Source organism: Gymnoscopelus microlampas, assembly GCF_963454915.1.
Source record: "Gymnoscopelus microlampas genome assembly, chromosome: 11".
NCBI classification, from domain to species: Eukaryota; Metazoa; Chordata; class Actinopteri; order Myctophiformes; family Myctophidae; genus Gymnoscopelus; species Gymnoscopelus microlampas.
Genome location: NC_139948.1, coordinates 25,685,229 through 25,705,238, shown reverse-complemented (window position 1 = coordinate 25,705,238; position 20,010 = coordinate 25,685,229).

Here is a 20,010-nt window from a genome sequence, read left to right as displayed (position 1 = left end):
GACTGAGTGCAATAGGGTTGACTGAGGACAGAGCTATACTGGGCCATTAGCTAGCATTGCTATTGACTTTTGCTATTGGTTTTGGTTTTGCTTATTTGTAGTTTGTTTTGATTTGCTTATTTGCTTATTTGCTTTTGGTTACTTATTTACTTTATTTTCTTTTGGTTTTGCATTATTTGGATTTGATTTGTTTAATTTCTGTATATTTACTTTAGAGGCCCCGAAGCCCTTACCCTTATTGCCCCCTTTGCCTCTTGAGTTCAGTCCCTTTTTGCAGAACTCTAACACTAACCGCTTTCTTCCGTTCTGAATTTTAACCTGACTGTTTTTATAACAACTGTTGAATAAACTTGACACATTTGATACATCAGCCTCTGGTTCTGTTAATTCTGAACCCGTACCTTCCTGGGGAACCTTACCTTGTTCAGTCCTATATATCTAGATCGTGTTTATTCGCACAATTGGCCGCCTAGCTGGCTCTACTTTAATTCAACTACCTCCACAGTCTTCCTCCCAGTGCGGTTTAGAACACTTTCTCTCTGGACGGTGACCTCTCCTTCTTTAATAGGCTCCTTGGGGGAAGACGGGACATAAAGCCTGATGGATAGATAGAACCTAGAACAACAGTGGGAAATTAATTAAGCTTAGGGAAAATTCATGGTGATGGGGCACATCTGTAATGACTGGGGTTAGGTGTGTGTGTGTGTGTGTGTGTGTGTGTGTGTGTGTGTGTGTGTGTGTGTGTGTGTGTGTGTGTGTGTGTGTGTGTGTGTGTGTGTGTGTGTGTGTGTGTGTGTGTGTGTGTGTGTGTGTGTGTGTGTGTGTGTGTGTGTGTGTGTGTGTGTGTGTGTGTGTGTGTGGGGCAAGCTCTTTCAATTAGCCCACAAGGAAATTACCTCACTCCTAGTCAGTAACCCCCCACAACAAGCCAGTAAATCAGTCAGCCACCAGTGGGGCAAGCCATCCAACCGGTTGGTTTGTCAATCAGCTTGTCAACTAGTCAGTCAGTCAGTCTGAGCTACAACACACTAACCTGACTGTCAGACTGAGTCAGTAAGCAGTACTGTACTGTACGTTATTGTTGGCTGTATTTATCTAAGAAATGTTGTGTGTCCTTGCAATTCTGTGCCTTATATTAGGCTGCTTTATATACAAAGACTATCCGCTTTACATTCAGGGTCCCACATATTCACAGCTGGGGGCTACTTGGTACATCCACAGCCTTCTACCATCTGCTCTGAAGCACTTAACTTAAGGAAGCATTAAAGTGTCCTTGGCACGGATTCACTATCCCACTCACTCCTGTTTGTTTGAGCCAGTGATCTTCCTCTACCACAATCGCAAAACCATCCTCTCGCTTAAGATACCAGAGGGTGTGATCTGATCTGATTTCTGTAATATACACTTTTATTGTATATGGGTTGTGTGGTACTGTAGGTAAAACATGGCTTTGCTTGTAGATGATAGCAATAACTTATATGTACAATATATTCTATGAACATATGGCAAAACATAAAATGAAATAAAAGTGACTCATCTTTTAAGCGGTAGTTCAATGTTATTAGGTTGTTGTTGTTTTTTGACGCTAATATGTCCGTCATTCACGTGCCATGTACATCCCAAAGACAACCAACACCACGCAGCCGACTTTGTAATGTCCCCACTCCCCCACAGCAACTCAGCCATATGCGTTGCCACGTTGCCAGCAGATCAGCACAAAAGACAAGAAAATATCAGTGTTGCCACATTTGTGCAAGAAACAAGCAAACACCTTCATAAAAAAAAAAAAAAAACAGCCGAAGGGGTCTGCCATGTTCCACAGGGGTCCACGGGGGTCCCAACACCCCCAGGAAAAAAAACATATTTTTTTAAAAAACTTTTTTTTTCTTTTTTACTTTTGGAAAATTTTGTCCCACGCTTTTGGTACCCCAAAATAAGCAAAATAACCTAGAGCCCCGTGCGCGGCTAGCGGGCCACATAGCTGACTAGTGTTTAGTGTTTAGTGTTCTAGTGTGTGCGTGTGTGTGTTCTAGTGGTGCGGGCGTGCGTGCGTGCGTGCCTGTCTGTCTGTCTGTCTGTCTGTCTGTCTGTGTCTGTCTAAGGATAATCTCGCAAACCGCTGGACATTGCAGATTGGCTATTTTCGCCCGCCAACACCACCATACAAAGTATAAATCGGGCTTTAGGATGTAACTGACAATGACATGTACAGTAAAACCTCAGTGGGAATGCTCTGCGTTGATCCAAAAAAATATAATCCTCAGCTCAACCCATCCAGATTGAGGATCATCTTGGAAGGGAGTGTGCTGATGGATTAACTGGCCAACCTGCCTCAGGCCTTCTGTGTACTTTTTGGACTGATTTATGTCCTGCATCTGGACTTTATTCAGCGGGTAATGCTCAGTTTGCAGTGTGTGACAGGGTTCTGAATAGGTATACTGCTCCAGATATCAAGTGCTTATAGTTTTGAATGGTGTACTTTTTAAATAACATATTTGCTGGTTGTGCACTGTTTGCAGTGAATGTTTTATGGTATTGTCAAATTCTGATTCAAAAGGTCCCAACGTGACACAGACTTCGATTCAATACCATATAAAAAACATAGTTTTGATGTGGTTTGTTGTGATTCTTGAGTGATTGTTGAGATATTGACTTTATTAACGTTCATATTATGCTTTTTTTACCGCAGATCCTTGATCTTGACTTTTTCATTTTCATGTGAAAAAAGGTTCTGAAGACATGTTTTCCAGTTTCAAGATTATGATTCAAGGTTGTTATAAAGCTGGCCTACAATTTAATTAATTCACAAAAAATAACATAGTTGATTTGAAAAAATATTTGGGGATTGGCGCTGGGCAAGGAACTCACAGATGAAATTTTCACGGAAAATTTGATGCTGATGGCCCAATAGTGTAGTTGATTTGTGAGATTAGCCACAGACAAACAGACAGCAGGTGTTAGTCTTATGTTCCAACGTCTAGAATGGCATTGCCATTAGTCAATGTTTCGATTGATTTGCACAGGTGATTAGACTATAGTTTTACCAGAGTCCTGTTAGTCAGCATTACCTGCTTCCACCACTCACGACAAGGACGTAGGGTAGGATTTTGAGAGGCAATTGTTTGTTGTTGGGTGCCTCGGTGGGTCAACAAATGAACGCACACACCATAAAACTCCTTCCCCGCAGCTGACCCCGGTTCGACGTATCGTGGTATGCACTCTTACTCATTGAGCCACACTACTCGCCCCTTTAAAAAATATTTTAATTTAGATTTTAATTTAATTTTTTATTTTTTTGTATTGGGTCTAGGGCGTTTTAGACTACAATGTACATCCGCTGATTCTCAAAAGGATGCTCCAGATGGCCAGCTGTTTTCCTTTTTTTAGATAGATGTTTGGCAATATATTTAAGATCATGGAATCATCATACTGTCCTCCCCTCAGACGCAGACAAGGTGGAGTGTGGATTCTTTCTGGATGTTGTAGTCAGACAGGGTGCGTCCATCTTCCAGTTGCTTGCCAGCAAAGGCAAGGAGCAATGCCTTCTTTATCCTGTATTTTGGCCTTGACATTCTCAATGTTATCACTTGGCTCAACCTCAAGGGTGATGGTATGGCCGCATTGGCCGGTGAGGGTCTTCACAAAAATGTGCATGCATTTTTCACGATGCGACGCATTGTGAACTCGGCTATTTTCAAAAGATTTTATACAGTGAATGAAGACTTTAATACATGTGTTTGTGTGGTCACAGTGAGCTTGACCTTTGAAGTTAACAATGGGACACATTGTGATTGTGAACTTGTAGATCAGCTATTTTTAAAAGATTGTATTCAATGAATGAAGACTTTAATAAATGTGTTAGGGTTATGGTTAAGGTTAACCCTAACCCTTCCAATGGAGTTCACCTACGTCCTCCTCCCCTATACATGTGAGGATCATTCTTGTTGTGTCAACTCCTGAAGAACACCCTGTCTGTCCGTCCGTCCCAAAAAAATGACTCCTAGAGAATTTGTCCAAACATCACGTAAATACACATTATCTCTATAGTCATGTGATCCAGATGGATCTGTCCGATTTGTCCTATTCCCTCGTGATTGGCTAAGACTGGCATCTAAAGTTTGCCTGACTTCCAGACATTGCAGGCCCACAGTAACCTACCTGGCCTGGCGGAGACCTATGCTCCAAGGAGCAGTTGTTCTAGTATGTAGCTGTTGTCTGTATCGTCTCAACTACCCTGTGATTGTTAATTTATTTTGAGTCACCTGTGTCCTGTTTGCCCCAGCCAATCCCAGTGTAGATTGTCTTTGAGTTTCACCTGTGTCTAGTTATCTGCCTGTTTGTTTGGTGTAGTTATCCCACACCAATGTGCTACCCAGAGGAAGTTTTCATGAGTTCAGTCAAGCAATCATTTCGGACCCATCTCCGACAGAGAATGTTGTCCGTGTGCAGCTCCTGGAAAATTGGAGATATTTTACTAAACACTTAAGTTTTATGGCAGAACTTCCAAATGGATATGAAACTAGAGACTGATTTCAAGTCGCAGGAATTAATCATTGGGTGAGTATACACACGCAGCGCGAGTCGCGACAACTATAAACACTGACCAAGATCAGTCTGCTACCCGGGCAGGCATATGAGCGATCTGTGGCTGTGTATTTGGAATACATGTATGTAATATCACACAACCATTCTAGGGCTACGGTCAAACCAACCGACTTCACACCATGTGAGACGGGAGGTTCGGCCGGGTCTTCTGCAATATGCATACTGAGTTGGAAGTCAGACAGATACTCGAACACCAATGCCCACACACAGATTTGTGTAATTTATAAAAGGATGCAGGATTTCAGTTAATCATTTGCGTTTATTTGTTCTTTGAAGGTCCATTACAATGAGTCAACTCATTAAGGTTCAATTCAACTGAATTGTTGATTTATTTATTTTTAGAAGGGTTTACAATTGTCTGCTTATGATATGGTAAAATGTTTGTTTCTATCTGCATATGACATGGTAAATAAATACAGCCTGAGCAAATGACCTAATTTTCCCCCATTAATTCCTATACATTTCCTGTTTCCCTTTACATTTTGGATATTCCCGGAATTTTTAACCAATAAGTGCAAGGCTCTGTGCACCAATTCTGAGCGTTAATTGTAACCATTCAGCAACAGTCAGAGAGAATGAGAGCTAGAAAGAGATATAATCTTCTGGCCTTTTCTACAGATATGTATATTTATAAATTTTCCCTACACTCATACATAGTTGACACAAATTTAATGGAAAACTAAACTACCTATTTAAGACACAACTGAGTCACAAGCACATTAAAAGATTCATGACATACATGGTTAGACTAATTCCGCTAGAAGCACAATTGAATTTGATTTGCTTTTATGTTTAAATAGTGCCTACTTATGTATGAACTAAAGATATTATTTGTAGAAGAAAACGTATTGGGGTGATGATGATAGAAAAGGGTTTCTTCTGAAGACAATAAAACAATAAATACTTTTTATAATTTCATTTTTCTTTTTTCTTTTATACCGAGCAAAAGTTTAACATTCATGCATATTGTGAACATCAACTTACCCTTGGAAATAAGCTGACTGAGGCGCTTAGAGAAAGATATATATTTTCTTTGAAATCACTATCTCAGACTTGTTTTATAGTCTAATTTCTCTCTTAAAGGGAGCACATATATATATATATACACACACACACACACACACACACACACACACACACACACACACACACACACACACACACACACACACAGTATTATTATGTGTTAAAACGTGGCCAGATGTTTCAAATATAATGAGGTAAACTAATTATACAGTAATCTGCTCTGAATGCTCGGTTTCCACCAGTTTATTCTGCTTTCAGAAAGAGCTGACGTCATAATTTGCTCCAAGCACAAACTCCTTCACACGCTCTGAAGTTGTTCGACTTGGTCTCCTCCACACTTTGGAAGATTTTAGTAGCTTGGTGTTGTTCAGTATGTCTACCAGATAGTGCTATTTTGGTTGTGAAATAAAGTTAAATGTGTTTGCCTTTTCTAGAGAAGAAAGCACCAGACATAATTAGATACAGTTTCTTTCTTGGGGCTATATGCCACTGTGTTTGTTTGTTCACGTCACTTCACTTCACAGAGGACACTCATCAACAAAGCCCAGTACGAAGCTGGAGCTAGGCTGGTGCTAAAAGACAGGGCTGTTTTCATCTGTAAAGAGCTGTGTTGAGGTCTCAAGCTGTAAATTATAATGTATATCACTGAAATATTTGTCTAGCATTGATAATCAGAACAAATGGCATTGTAGGGGGGTCTATGGATCAAAATCTAGGAAAGGAATGACAGATAAGAGCTCACAGACGAATAGAAGTGCCGACAGTTGGTGTCTGTTTCATATGGTTCCCACAGAATTCCTGGAAATATTTTGAAATTTGAAAAACTGTTTTGTTTTGAAAAATATTTGGCAATGCATTGTTTTTTTTTATTGATTTCTGCTGTTGACATGTCTCAAAACCTGTCTAATTTAATACATGAAGTATGTACTGTACCATAATGTAGTGCTGTGTTGCACGAGCATGGGCATAATGTACACAATACGTCACATGACAAAAAGAACATATGTATTAGCTAACAATGCGTGTGCGTTGCACCAAAATACTTTGTCACGTGACTTTTTGTACCCTGTTCGAGTATGAATCAATCACGTGATTCACATTGTGCAACAGCTGCTGCAGGGATGTTACAGTTTACAAGGAGCGCGAGCACAAGTAGAACTTAAAACAATTGGCCTCACATTATTCATACAGCTCCTGCACTAACACAGCTAGGTGAGCCTTTCAGAGCTATGTTTCCTGTCCAAATGTACTCGGCACATTTGGAATTGCACACCCTACTACAAATGAATTGTAGTAGGGTAAACAAAAAAAATGTGTTGAACTTGTCAGAGTTGTCAGGCTGGTTAAACTGTCTGGTTAAACGATGATGTTTGACGAAAGCCTATAGAAGTTATGAGGATCTCCATCGGCCTAGTTCCATTTAATGAATCAAATTCAATCTCCCCCTCACCCTTCCTTTGGCGTAACCCACTGAGCCATAATATACATTGGCTACACAGTAATAATGTGGTTATTGAATTAAAACTCCCTGCTACCATATGAAGTGAGTGATTACTCATCAGCAGTGGTTGAGTCCTGTCACTCTGACACGAGCCTCTCAGCGTCGCTTTCGCCTAATTAACCATCGAACTACACTATAGTTACCCATCACTGTGTGGGAAATGACAATGTTTCCACTCAATTAGCGTCACTAATCCGAGGAGGCTCTTAACGTTCTCTCTGTAGAAGAACCAGCCTGACTCACACTGTGATTCATTACAGAGGTTTTTCTTCTAATATAAGATTAAACAATAGACAGAATGAACAAAGATCACCCTATCAGATGGCAGTTCCCACATGCATGCGTGCACATGCGCGCGTGTCCGCAAACATCTGTGTGTGAGTATGCATATCTATCTATCTATTTGTCTGTCTGGTAATGGTAAATGGTTAATGGTAAATTGTGCATTTATATAGCGCTTTTATCCAAAGAAGCGCTTTACAGAGATTGTGCATTACATTCACCCATTCACACACACATTCATACACCGATGGCGGAGGAAACCATGCAAGGCACCAACCTGCTCATCGGAAGCAATTAGGGGTTCAGCGTCTTCCTCAAGGACACTTCAACACTAACTCTGGGGGAGCCCCCCAGCCCGGGATCAAACAGGGAACCTTGCGGTTTCCAGTTAACTCTACCCGGCCACTCTACCCCTTCGCCACTGTCGCCCCATATGTATATAAGTCTATATAGCTCTTTATCTGCATCCCTCTTCTCTCTCTCTCTCTCTCTCTCTCTCTCTCTCTCTCTCTGATGGTGTTTAATTCTCCCCCATTGTTCCTATTCCATCATCTGAACTCTGTCTTGCTTACTTCCTTCATGATCCTCCTTATCTTTTGCATTCTGCATTGTCTCATTGTTTCCCAAACAGGGAAGACTGAGTTCTTCCCTGATCAAAACCATATTAAGTGCCATCTTGGAGTCACTTCTGAATAAAAGCTTGTGTAGTTGCATAGCAAAACAAAAACTAAGTTTGTTTTAAACTTTTTAAGGGATGAAAACTTCTGAAGGACAAAAATATCTCCAGGAAAGATCTTAACTGTGCAAATCTGAAAGTGCTATCTGAACTCATTCATAATTCATTATTTCATACATGTTAGTCCTGAGGAGAATTCCTAAAGACTTGGATAAAAGTTGCTCAGGCATTATGTATTTGTGTATCCGGAAACCCATGCTGGCTGCAGAACAGCATATTTGGCATAAACTACTGGTCTCACTGGTTGCAAATAAATGAATCTACATTTTGCAATCATGTAACTTACTTACTGACTACGGACTTAGGGACATACCTACTTACTGACTGATTTACGTATAGTACTTACTGACTTATACTGTACACATACATACATACATACATACATACATACATACATACATACATACATACATACATACATACATGCATGCATGTACATTGAGTTACCAGTTCTGTGGGAGGCTGACAGAAATGGACATAATGGGCTGGCCAAAGGAATGGGGATCAGCTGCTCCAGATCTGCAGCTAATGTGGACAATTGGACTGCACCACAGTCCCTCTGCACCATGGGGAGGGGCAGGGGTTATTAGAATGTGTTTCAATGGTAGTCTGTGTCTTTTCCCCCTTTTGTGTCAACAGTGGTCTGACCCGTCCCTATATATTTCCACCTCTAAACTAGTCAGTTAAGAGTTCAGTTTTCAGCTAAGTTGTGTTGATCAGTCCAGTTTCTGTTCAGTTATTTAGTTTGATTTAATTTATTTTGAGCACATTTATTTTTGTTATCTGTTAAAACATTATTTTGAAACAAAGCACAGAAAGAAAGAAAAATAAAGACAAAAAATAACTATTTTTAAAACCCAACTCAGCACCGGCCCTGGTCAGGAGACACGATCACGCAGGGTTAACAGTTGGACCAGTGGCTGTGGTGCTAGTAAAAATTCACGCCTTCCTCCTGTAGTATAATCTGAGTTCCCAGAAGCTCTTGCACAAAATCGGCAGGGGCGAGAACCTCTAGCCTAATGTCTTCTTAGTTCTTCTGACATCTGTGTATCCTGACATGTCAATGTAATAATCACATTCCGATTCTCAGTTAGTTTCTCTGTATAAGCCACCTATTAATCCAAAAGGCTCCCTATTACTCTGTGTAGGGACCCCCGGATTTTCAGATCGGATATTGACTCGATATCAGAGAATACGATTTGAAACACAAGTGACAGATTTTGGCTGAACGAACCACACTCGCTTTGCGACTTTGACAGGGAGCATTTTCAGATTGCAGCCTCCTGAAGGTGAATCTTTAGGGCAGTTTTGAAAGTGAGTAGGGTTTTACACTCCTTTACTCCATTTGGTAGGGCATTCCACATTTTTGTTGTTTGAATAGCATGAGAACGAGTTCATTCCCTTTGTTGAGCCAAATCTGGGTTGAACATGATCCGTGGAGCTGCCTCTAGTGTTAAATATTAGAGACTTAAATATGTGCCGTATCAGATCGGTATTGATCGGTATCGGATCGGTATCAATGCTGCCATATCTGTATCGGATCGAAAGTGAAAGATCTCAATCGCAGCACCTGATTTGCACAACGTGATTTGACACTTTAATAAAATGTAATTGAATTGAAATATTTATCAGTAATAAAGTGTAGGCTACTTAAATAAACTACATAAACCTTTTCTCTCCCTCTGTTCCTCTCTCTCTCCACAGCAGTAGTCTCCAAAGATGCACAGACACCTTATTATTATAATTCACAACACATTCCCATTAGTGATATGCTTATCATTATGAATAATGAAAAATCAAGTTGAGCTGCAGTTTCTGAGCATGAAAACGATTAACATGGTTAGTTACCTCTCAGCATGACAAATTGGCTGGTGGCAACGGCTCACCCTATGCAGTAGCCTATGGATAATGTGGCCCATATCTTAAATTATTTTTTAAACCTCAATGCTGAGTGTCTCAGAAATGTAATCTACTGTACATCAATGGACCAAAATGTTAGTAACTTCTTGTGGGACAATATCCTGTCCAAGGTTTTGGGTTTTGAAATACAGACGAACCCTCTAATAGCGATATTTGGGGTCACAAGTGGTTGTTGTACTCGGATCAACTCCACACAACACAATCTGACATATTAGCTTTCACATCCCTCTTGGCGAGACGGTGTGACGAAGTCTTTCAAAGCTCCATCCACCTCCATGTGGCTCAGGGATGTTATGTCTTATATTAAGTTGGAAAAGATAAAATATTTTGTAACGCTCAACTCTGCAATCTTTCCCCATAAATAGGATCCCTTTATAACCTACTTCTTCAACTCATTACAGACTCTGCCCCCTAACTAAGTCCCCCCGCCTACCTCCCCCTCCCTCCGTTTCCCCTTTCCCTTTCTTTTTTTCATTTTCTCTCTTTTTCTTTTCTTTTTGTTCCCTCTCTCTCATTTTTTTCTCTTTTCTTTAACACTTTAATTTTTTCTCTTTTTTTTGTAAAATTTAAAGTTATCCCTATTTAAAACTGCCTTATCTAACTCATTTCTGACAACGCTGTAGACCATCCCAGTCATTTCTAAAACTCTTTTTATTACTATACTTAGGTCTGTGAGTAACTGAGTATATATAATATATATATCTCTATATATATATATTTATTCTCTTAACCTTTTTTTATATATACAGAGACAATGTGGGGTTAAAAAATGAAAAGAGGCATATAATTGTTCATATGCACCTGTACCCTTGTACCATTGAATTTAATTCCCTAATAAAAATATTAAAATAGAAATGTAATCTACTATGTTGAATGTGTGTTGTGTTGAATTCAGATGGATTCTGATTACAGTGTGCGCACATTTCGAACCCACCTATATTGTTAGGATCTATCTCCGTGTTTATTTTGTATATTTTATTGTACTGTGTTGTACTTAGTTTTCACCTTACTGCTGTGTTCCTTTTACTTTTGAAGTAATGTCCCTAGGGCCTAGTGTTTCATGTTATCCTTGTACTGTAGCTCTTGTCTGTCTTGTCTCACCTACGCTGTGTTTGTTAATTTGAGTCAGAGTTGATTGTCTTTGAATTTCATTGTTTAGTTAGTTCCCTGTGTACTGTACGTATATATGTCTGTTTGTTTCTGTGAGTGTTTGTCGGATCCTTTGTTTCTTTTACTTGTGTTTGATTGTCAGTTTTGCCACACTGTGTTGTGATGAGCACTGAGGACTGGAGAATAAAGACTTTGTTTGCACTTTGAGTTGGAGTCCGATTGAGTTTTCCTGCATTTGGGTGAAGCTTAGAAGAATCCTGACATATAGGGCATAGCATTGGCGGCCATTTTGTGGTTCCACAGATGGAAAGTCCATTCATTTTCCCCATAGAGATTTCCTAAAATATTTATATACATTATTTTAAGCCTGGAACTAAGCGTGACCATAAAACATTTGATTCTGTGTCAAAAATATATTTTAAAATAGCAAAAAAATATGTATTTATTCAACATAGTATATGATAATGATAATGATAATTAATTTATTTGTATAGCGCTTTTCTAATCAAAGTTACAAAGAGCTTTACAGACATTAATGTTAAAACAACATGTCTGTTTCAAATAGCCTAATATAATGAAATATGCAAATATTTGTTGACACAGAATCAAATGTTTTATGGTCATGATTCACCAGGAGCCTGGATGGCTTGGTTCCAGGCTTAAAATAGTTTATATAAATATTTTCAGAAATCTCTATGGGATAAAAGAATGGGTTTTCTATCTGTGGAACTACAAAATGGCCAACACTGCTGTGCCCTATAGGCCAGTGGTTCTCAAACTTTTTCATGTCAAGGACCCCCTAATTGACACTTATTAGCCCGCGGACCCCCATTTGAAAAGATAAGCCAGGGACCCCAATAAGAGAAGGTTTTTACGGCTCTCTAGCAGTGATTCTCAACCATTTTAATTTCAAGGACCCCCAGTTTGACATGCATTAGGCTACGGACCCCCATTTAATGGCATTTATACCTCTGGGACCCCAATTCACATTGTAAAACCAATGTTAATTTAACTCTGAGAGTGTACAAATGGAACCAAATGGACCCGTTAGGGTCCATTTGGTTCCATTTGTACACTCTCAGAGTTACAGACCCATAAGGGTCCATTTGGTTCCTGTCCATCATCTAGCTGGGGACCCCCTGGAACCCCCTCAAGTACCCCTGGGGGTCCCCGGACCCCACTTTGAGAACCAATGCTACAGGCAGTGTAGTGAGGAAATACCTGTGCCTCACTGGTCTAAGCACATTTGCTTTTTGACAGTTCTCACTGCCTACATAAGATAACAAGGCGAGAGTAATGTGCCAGACCACACTTTATTTTAAGACCATGTCCATCAACGCACACAGATGAGCTGAGCTACAATAATAGGAAAGTGGCCACTGGCCTGGGTGTAAAAATGACAACTGTGTCGCTTGTAAACTTTGCACTGCGTTTAGTGCCGGGTCTATGATAGGGCCCATGTTTTCCACAATAAAAAGGATGTCAAAAACATTAAGATGAAACTTACCTTTTTTTCTAGGAGTATATTGAGGATTTTTAATGATGACTCTTCAGATCTCTTCAGTCAGTGTAATTTCAGACTGAATGGACTTAGTGTTGTGTGTCTGTTGGTCATTGTATTTACTGGTGTCTGTTGTTTTCTGCCGGCAGGGTGACTGACTATTTCAGTTCCCTCTGAAGAGATTAATGAAGTGTAAATAATTGAATCTATAGTCGAAGTTCCTTTGTCTCCTTGAACTAATCTCTTTCTCCTTCTCAATCATTCTATTTTTCACTCTCCTAGCCCTCTCTCTCCCATAGGATGCTCATTTATTCATCGACTAGTCTTCAAGTGCCCAAAACAAGTTTTCAAGGAAGTGAAAAGTAAGAGAGTTCTTTGTCTGTTCTCTGGAGGAGTTCAACAAAACTCTATAATAGTGGCACGTTCTGCTGTGTTTTACAAATTTGTCCTTAAATTCTTGGATCCAGACATGTTGGCCACAAAGATAGATTTTAGGAAAAACAAATCAATAATAATATATTATAATAATATAAGTAAATAAGTAAATATCCTTTTAATTCATACATTTGTAAGTCCGGGTTCATTTGGTTACATTTGGACGGTTAAACACTGAGGATTTTACTGTGTGGACAAAAAAAGTGACTCATTCTGATAATGTGTTGACCTTAATTTGAATTTGTGCAACTCTCCTTGAGATCAGGCTGAGTCAGGGTACAACAATGACCGTGGTAAGACATGGTCTGTCAGGATACCGCAGTGTGTCATGCCCTAATCCTCTCCAGTAGACAGCTCCTTAATGCTCCACTACCCCTCTGAACATGCAAATGATGACCGCTGACCCTACCTTGATCACAGTCACCGTGTTTGTGTTTGATTGGATGTTGGCGTGCGTGCGTGCGTGTGTGTGTACAGTACACCACGACCATTGACCCATTGATTCTCTAGTTCTATTTAGTTGTACATGTAATAATATGCATGTAATATTGGTGAAGTTTAACTATCAATCGTTTAACTGAGAACTCCCTGGAACCCCATCAAGGACCCCTGGGGGTCCCCAGAACCCATGTTGAGAATAACTGCACATCTCCCACATAGAAAAAGGTCCAGTATGTAATGAACACAGTGAAAGCCGTTATTTGTTTTTCCCTTTAGGATTAGAATCACAGGAAAGACTTACTGCATGTTATGCACTTTCAACTCTCAGCAGCCACTTTTAAATAAAACCTATAAATGTGCAACATACAGTAACTGCATTCAGTAACTGCATTGCAAATGCATTCTAAATGCATTTCCCTTGACTTATGGCACTTAACTGCATTGTAGGTAACACTTCTTTAGCACTGAATTTTGACATTTTGTTGAGCATGACATTTTACTTTTCATACATATGTATGCTGAATACCAATCAGCTCAATGCAAGTATAAAGAACTTTTATTTTTCATTTTTTAAGCACTAGTCCTTGGGCTGGCCTGGGGCCTTGGGCTTGCCTGCCAACCAATTTGATGTAGTTTGATTGTGTTGATAGATTGACAGTTTGGTGATAGAATGAAACTGTGAAAATGAAATATGTATGGCTCTCTGCATCTTGGATAGTCTTCTTGATAGGACTATCAAAAAGAGTAAATCAAAGATGAGTGGTTTTCAGCAGAGCTGTGCAAAAAGCAGGGGAAAAAAACTATAAATTATTCTCATTTGTTGCAAACACCATTACAGTGTGACTGTATTGTTTAGTTCACTATTGCAAGGCTAAATAAATATTACACATCTAGTTTCTGAAGCTGGTGTCCATAGGCATCCATAAGCATTGTGAAAAATATAACAATTGAACCTTTATTAATCGCCTTATTGAAATTCAGTTTGCAGCAGAAATTCTGCCTCTCCCCATCCCAGAACCTCAAGTCCTGCCTGTCACATTGCTGACCGTGCATATTTCTAAATAGAGTCCTGAAGTAGGTGAGTCCTTGGAGGGTGAGTCCTGGGGGGTCCTTGGGGGGTACCAGAGGGTCCCCAGAATTTTGTTTTAATATAGCGTCACAATCATTTTAACCACTTTAACCATATTTTATACTTTGGCTATTCACTTGGATTATTCACTTTGGCTATTTTATACTTTGGCTATTTTATACTTTGGCTAACACTGGATAGTTTTGCGTTCATTCATTCACACGCTTGCATTCATTGCCCTCTAGTGTTGGTCATACAGAATTGCCTGGGTGGGTGGTAAAAACAAGCGCTCCTTTTCCAATTTCCCTGGAATGCCAATTTCCCTGTAACATATATATACATATATATATACAAGACAAAACACTGAGAATGTGTCGTTAAATGCAAACAACTCTTTAGTGCATTTAGTGACTTTCAGAAGACTGCTCCATGTGGGAAAACAGTATAAGCAAAATAATGTATGTACACAAAAGCTACAACACCACTATTCAAAAAGTTATTATTCATGCACAAACCATTCCGTTAACGATTAATTAATTAATCGATATTAAAAAATAAACAGCTCTGTGTCATCAGTGCCCATACCCTCGGTGGGGCGCTGATGTGTGGAGTTTGCATGTTCTCCCCGTGTCTCTCAGGGTAGTTAACACCCTCACAAAAAAACATGTAGTAATCTGAGAAGAACTGGTTGGAATAACGTGTTCCTTCCACGCGATACGTCCAACCAGGGAAACTCCCCCCTGTCAGGTGATAAGAAGGTCAGTCGGCTCTCATGCATTGAAGGAGGCATGAGCTCGGCCCTGGCCTCCCTAGGCTGGTGAGGGGAGTGTAGCACCCAGGATCACTTCGAAAATTGGCACCGGTTGAAAAATAAGGGTTACAAAATCGTGGGATAAAAATTATTTAAAAAACAAAACAGCATTTTATGCAGATTGCAAAACCAATGCACTATATTACAGCCTATACAGTGAATTGCTTACAAAATCACATTCATATAACATGAAATAGCTACCATGACAGGGCTTTATGAGACAAAACGTCATTAGTGGCTCTTCGTTATAATACCCTCATGTGGCACCATCAACTGGATATCTAAAGTAATGCACAACATCACAATAATACTGCTGTTTAACAATGTGGTATGTTCTAGGGCTGCAACTGTTGATTATTTTCGTAGCAATACACTGGTGTCCTGCAAAAATTGCCAAAATAGCGTATCTACAAGCACACAATGCATCGCATCGTGACACATTGTGAGCTTGTAGATCTGCTTTTTTCGCTAGTTTTGATACATTGATACTTTTCATACATGTTTTATACAATTATATTTAAAGAATGTATAATTTTGTAATCGAATAAATCAATTTGTAATTAATTGTTGCACCCCTAGTTTGCTCTAATTTGAGTTAATCCGAATCTAAAGGCATGGGTTTCCGAGGCTAATCCGAAACAGAATGTAAGCAGAATGCAAAGTACTGTCCATGAGTAGCCTATGAGATTCTTGATGTTTTTGCTTAACACAGCCCTATAGCCCAGATGGAAAATGGCAGAAGGTTGGAATTGAGGCTAAGGATGCACTCATAAATAAAAGGCCACAGGTTGAATCCCTGCAACGTGTGCTGTCAACGTGTCCTTGTGCAAAACACTGAACTCCCCTCGGCCCACTCTCTCATTGTAAGTATGTATGAAGGCAGGAGCTATGCTTACAGTGTACAATATTAAATGTCACACACCATGACCTTGGGATGTCCAGACTGTACAGAAACACCGCTCATGGTGATCACCATGAGAAGCAGGAGGTAATTCTATTAGCATGAAAATATGAAGGCTAATCTATGCTTTAGCGCACAAATGCCCAATTTTCAACTGAAGAAAGGTGTCCATTATGCAAGCGACTGAAGACATTACAGTGAACACTAATTATTTTCCATTATGCAGCACAACTGCTTCTGTGTGTGTGTGTGTGTGTGTGTGTGTGTGTGTGTGTGTGTGTGTGTGTGTGTGTGTGTGTGTGTGTGTGTGCGTGTGTGCGTGCGTGCGTGCGTGCGTGCGTGCGTGCGTGCGTGCGTGCGTGCGTGTTTAGCTGTTTTGTATGGAAACATGAACGTTACTTATTTATATTGCAAAGTCTCTCTTGTTCACTTTAACTCCAACTATGTGTCTCTCTACAATACTCCCAAGTCTCTCTCTCTCTCTCTCACTCTCTCTCTCTCTCTCTCTCTCTCTCTCTCTCTCTCCTTGTCGTTTCTGCCCTTTACTTACTCCCTCCTTGTCCTCCTTGGACCATCCATTCCATGTCTCCTACCTCCTCTCCTATGTGTGTGGGAAATGGAATCCTTCCCTCAGGTCTCAGGGTAATTAGTGTTGGTCTTGTGACTGTTGCTCTGGTGCTCAGGCCTGTAGGGACCTTATTAACAACACTCACACAGCAGCAATGCACATGAGCCCTGGCATCCCTATTATGGACAATCTCTCAAAATATTTGTTTTTTAAATATCCTTTTTTTGCCCTCACCCCAAAATAGCGCACAACGCGTCACAATACGACACATTGTGAGCTTATAGATCTGTTATTTTTTGCTGGGGCTTATAAGTGGTTATGCTTACATATTAGAGCTACCATGTCAATAATGGTCAATTAGGTCTTTAGTTGTTTAATTCCTTCTCATGCTCAGTATCTTCTCCATTGTTCCTATGCTCTTTCCCTTCTCCCCTAGACCCTTCTCCTTCCTACCCTCTTCCTCTCTTCCGGCTCCTTCCCTTTCAAATCTCCCCCTTCTTCCCCTCTACCTCTGTCCATCCTCCCTTCCCTGCTCCCCTCTCTCCTATGTCAGCATACCTCCTCTCCTGTCCAGTGCAGGTCCCTGCAGACAGCAGAGCAGCTCCCTGTGGACTCAGTTGTGTCTACAGAGCTTTCCTAATGAGGGAGTAAATGGCTTTGCAGCTCTGATTCCACTGTGACTGTGGTTATACCGCGGAGAACCCTGGATCGATTTAGCCGCTGTGTGTGTGTGTGTGTGTGTGTGTGTGTGTGTGTGTGTGTGTGTGTGTGTGTGTGTGTGTGTGTGTGTGTGTGTGTGTGTGTGTGTGTGTGTGTGTGTGTGTGTGTGTGTGTGTGTGTGTGTGTGTGTGTGTGTGAGAGCAGGTGAGAAAGGCAATTTCCTGGACAGGGCTTGTGCTGATGCAATGCTTTTCAACAGCTTGCTGTGAGCAGGATATTGTCAAGATTTGTAATGTTACGGTTCGGAGTGTGTGTGTGTGTGTGTGTGTGTGTGTGTGTGTGTGTGTGTGTGTGTGTGTGTGTGTGTGTGTGTGTGTGTGTGTGTGTGTGTGTGTGTGTGTGTGCGTGTGCGTGGCTTATGTAAAAATATGTACCGCAGCTAAATGGTCTGCTGATGATCAGACGACTGGTCAAGGTCACTTAATGTTCCATTAGTGCGTGCACATTGTGTGCACGCACACATACAGCACAGACATAAACACACACGCACGGTAAAATCCTCTACGATGATTTAAATCTGAGAGTGTACCCGTGGGGTCCATTTGGGTCAATTCTTACACACGCTGAGTTAAATTAATACTGAGGCCTTTACTGTGCACTCTCTCCAGATGGGACAACCCAAGGGCATTCCAGGGGATAGCAGCATGTGGCGGCTGATGCAGCAGAAACTCTATATATGTATGCATGCACGTATGCAAGGACATGGCAGTTTCCTGGCCTCAGCTTGACACAGACAGGGAAGCCGCGGCAACTGCTCACCCAAGTCATCTCCAAAATGGTGACTTTGGCAGCTGGTTGCCTGTCCCTGGTGGTGAGGGGAGCACTTTGACAAGTTAAGGAACATAAGGAGGGATAGAGGGAGGAGGGATGGGGGTACGGTACAGAGGGACAAGTAGAAAAACACAAGCATGACTACAAACGTTCTCAATCGTTTTCATGTCAAGAACCCCCAAATTGATATGTATGCGGCTGCGGACCCTCATCAAAAATATTTTATGCTCCCCCATGACCCCCATGTGTTGTTAAAATGTTACCCAGACTCTTGCCCATGCCCTGCAAAGCCCTCTTATAATGCAGATGTTAAAATCTTTTTCAACTCCTATTTCAACTCTATATATCGGCTATCTTCAAATAGCCGATATATAGACGGGTTTCCTGTTTGTAAACATTGAGAGGATGCACGCGCAGTGGAGGGGAGAGCCTATAGAGGGCGCTATTACCCGCAGCAGCACTGGTCAAATCTACATTGGTGAAAAAATGGTCTTCACCGGGTTTAATGAAAGTAGATTAAATTATGCAGTTTGTAATATCTTGTTTACTCAATGAAAATGATTTGTCTGAAGTTGGATCTGTTTGTCTTTTATTTGTATATAATAGCAGCATTATGCCTATTATGCCTATAATAGCAGCATTATGCCTATCTAACTCCCGAACACAACAACAGAGTGAACGGCGCTTCCGGGTTCGTTCTACCCCAGGCATGCGCAGATTGCGCATTCTTCTCTGTGATGACGTCGCGCGGAAACCTATCTATAGAGTTGAAATGGATAAACATTTTTACATTGTGATGCTACTGTATATTAGTTAATTTAGCTGGGGACCTCCTGGAACCCCCCCAAGGACCACTGGGGGTCCCAGGACCCCACTTTTAACCACTGCACTGACAGCAGTCATGCCTATATGGACAGAAAGGCAAAGAGATACACAGACAAGAGTACAGATCAATGTGATGCGTTGTGAGCTGGTAGATATAGGCTATTTTTAACATGCAACCGTCATGCAACAAAGAAATCAGGTCGTAGACAGACTGACAGACATCCTACTGCTATAACTGAGTCCGCTGTTTGTTTAGACTGCAAACCAGTAGTCTAATTGCTTCCAAATTTGCCACAAATATTGCTCAGGGCTTCTTTTTTTCTTTTTTTCTTTTTTTTTTTTTACAGCGTGGCTCTGTAGATGAGCCATCTAGGAGAGTGTATGACTGTGTGTTCTGTTTGTTTGTCCAGGGCTAATCTCACAACCAGTTGGAACGATCAGCACCACATTTTCTTGTGCAGGCACATTTATTTATCTTTTTAAAGGGTGTGCATTTAAATCTTTAAAATATACCTTTCAATAGGGATATTTGGCCCTTCTGGCCTTTTAAGCTTTTTCTTTAATCTGTTATCATTTCCATGACCGGCTCATGACCGGCTGACTTTTCCTATCTGTTGCTGTGTTTTAGTAGCTAGATGTTGTGCCAGAGCAGCTGAAATGTACCTCGTGGGGAGCTATATAATTTGCGCACTTTGCATAAAGCAGTTTGTATGGCATACATGTGGGCCATATACCAGCATCTGCTCTAGGAAGTTTCTGTCGAGTTCTTGTCTGAAACACAACAGATA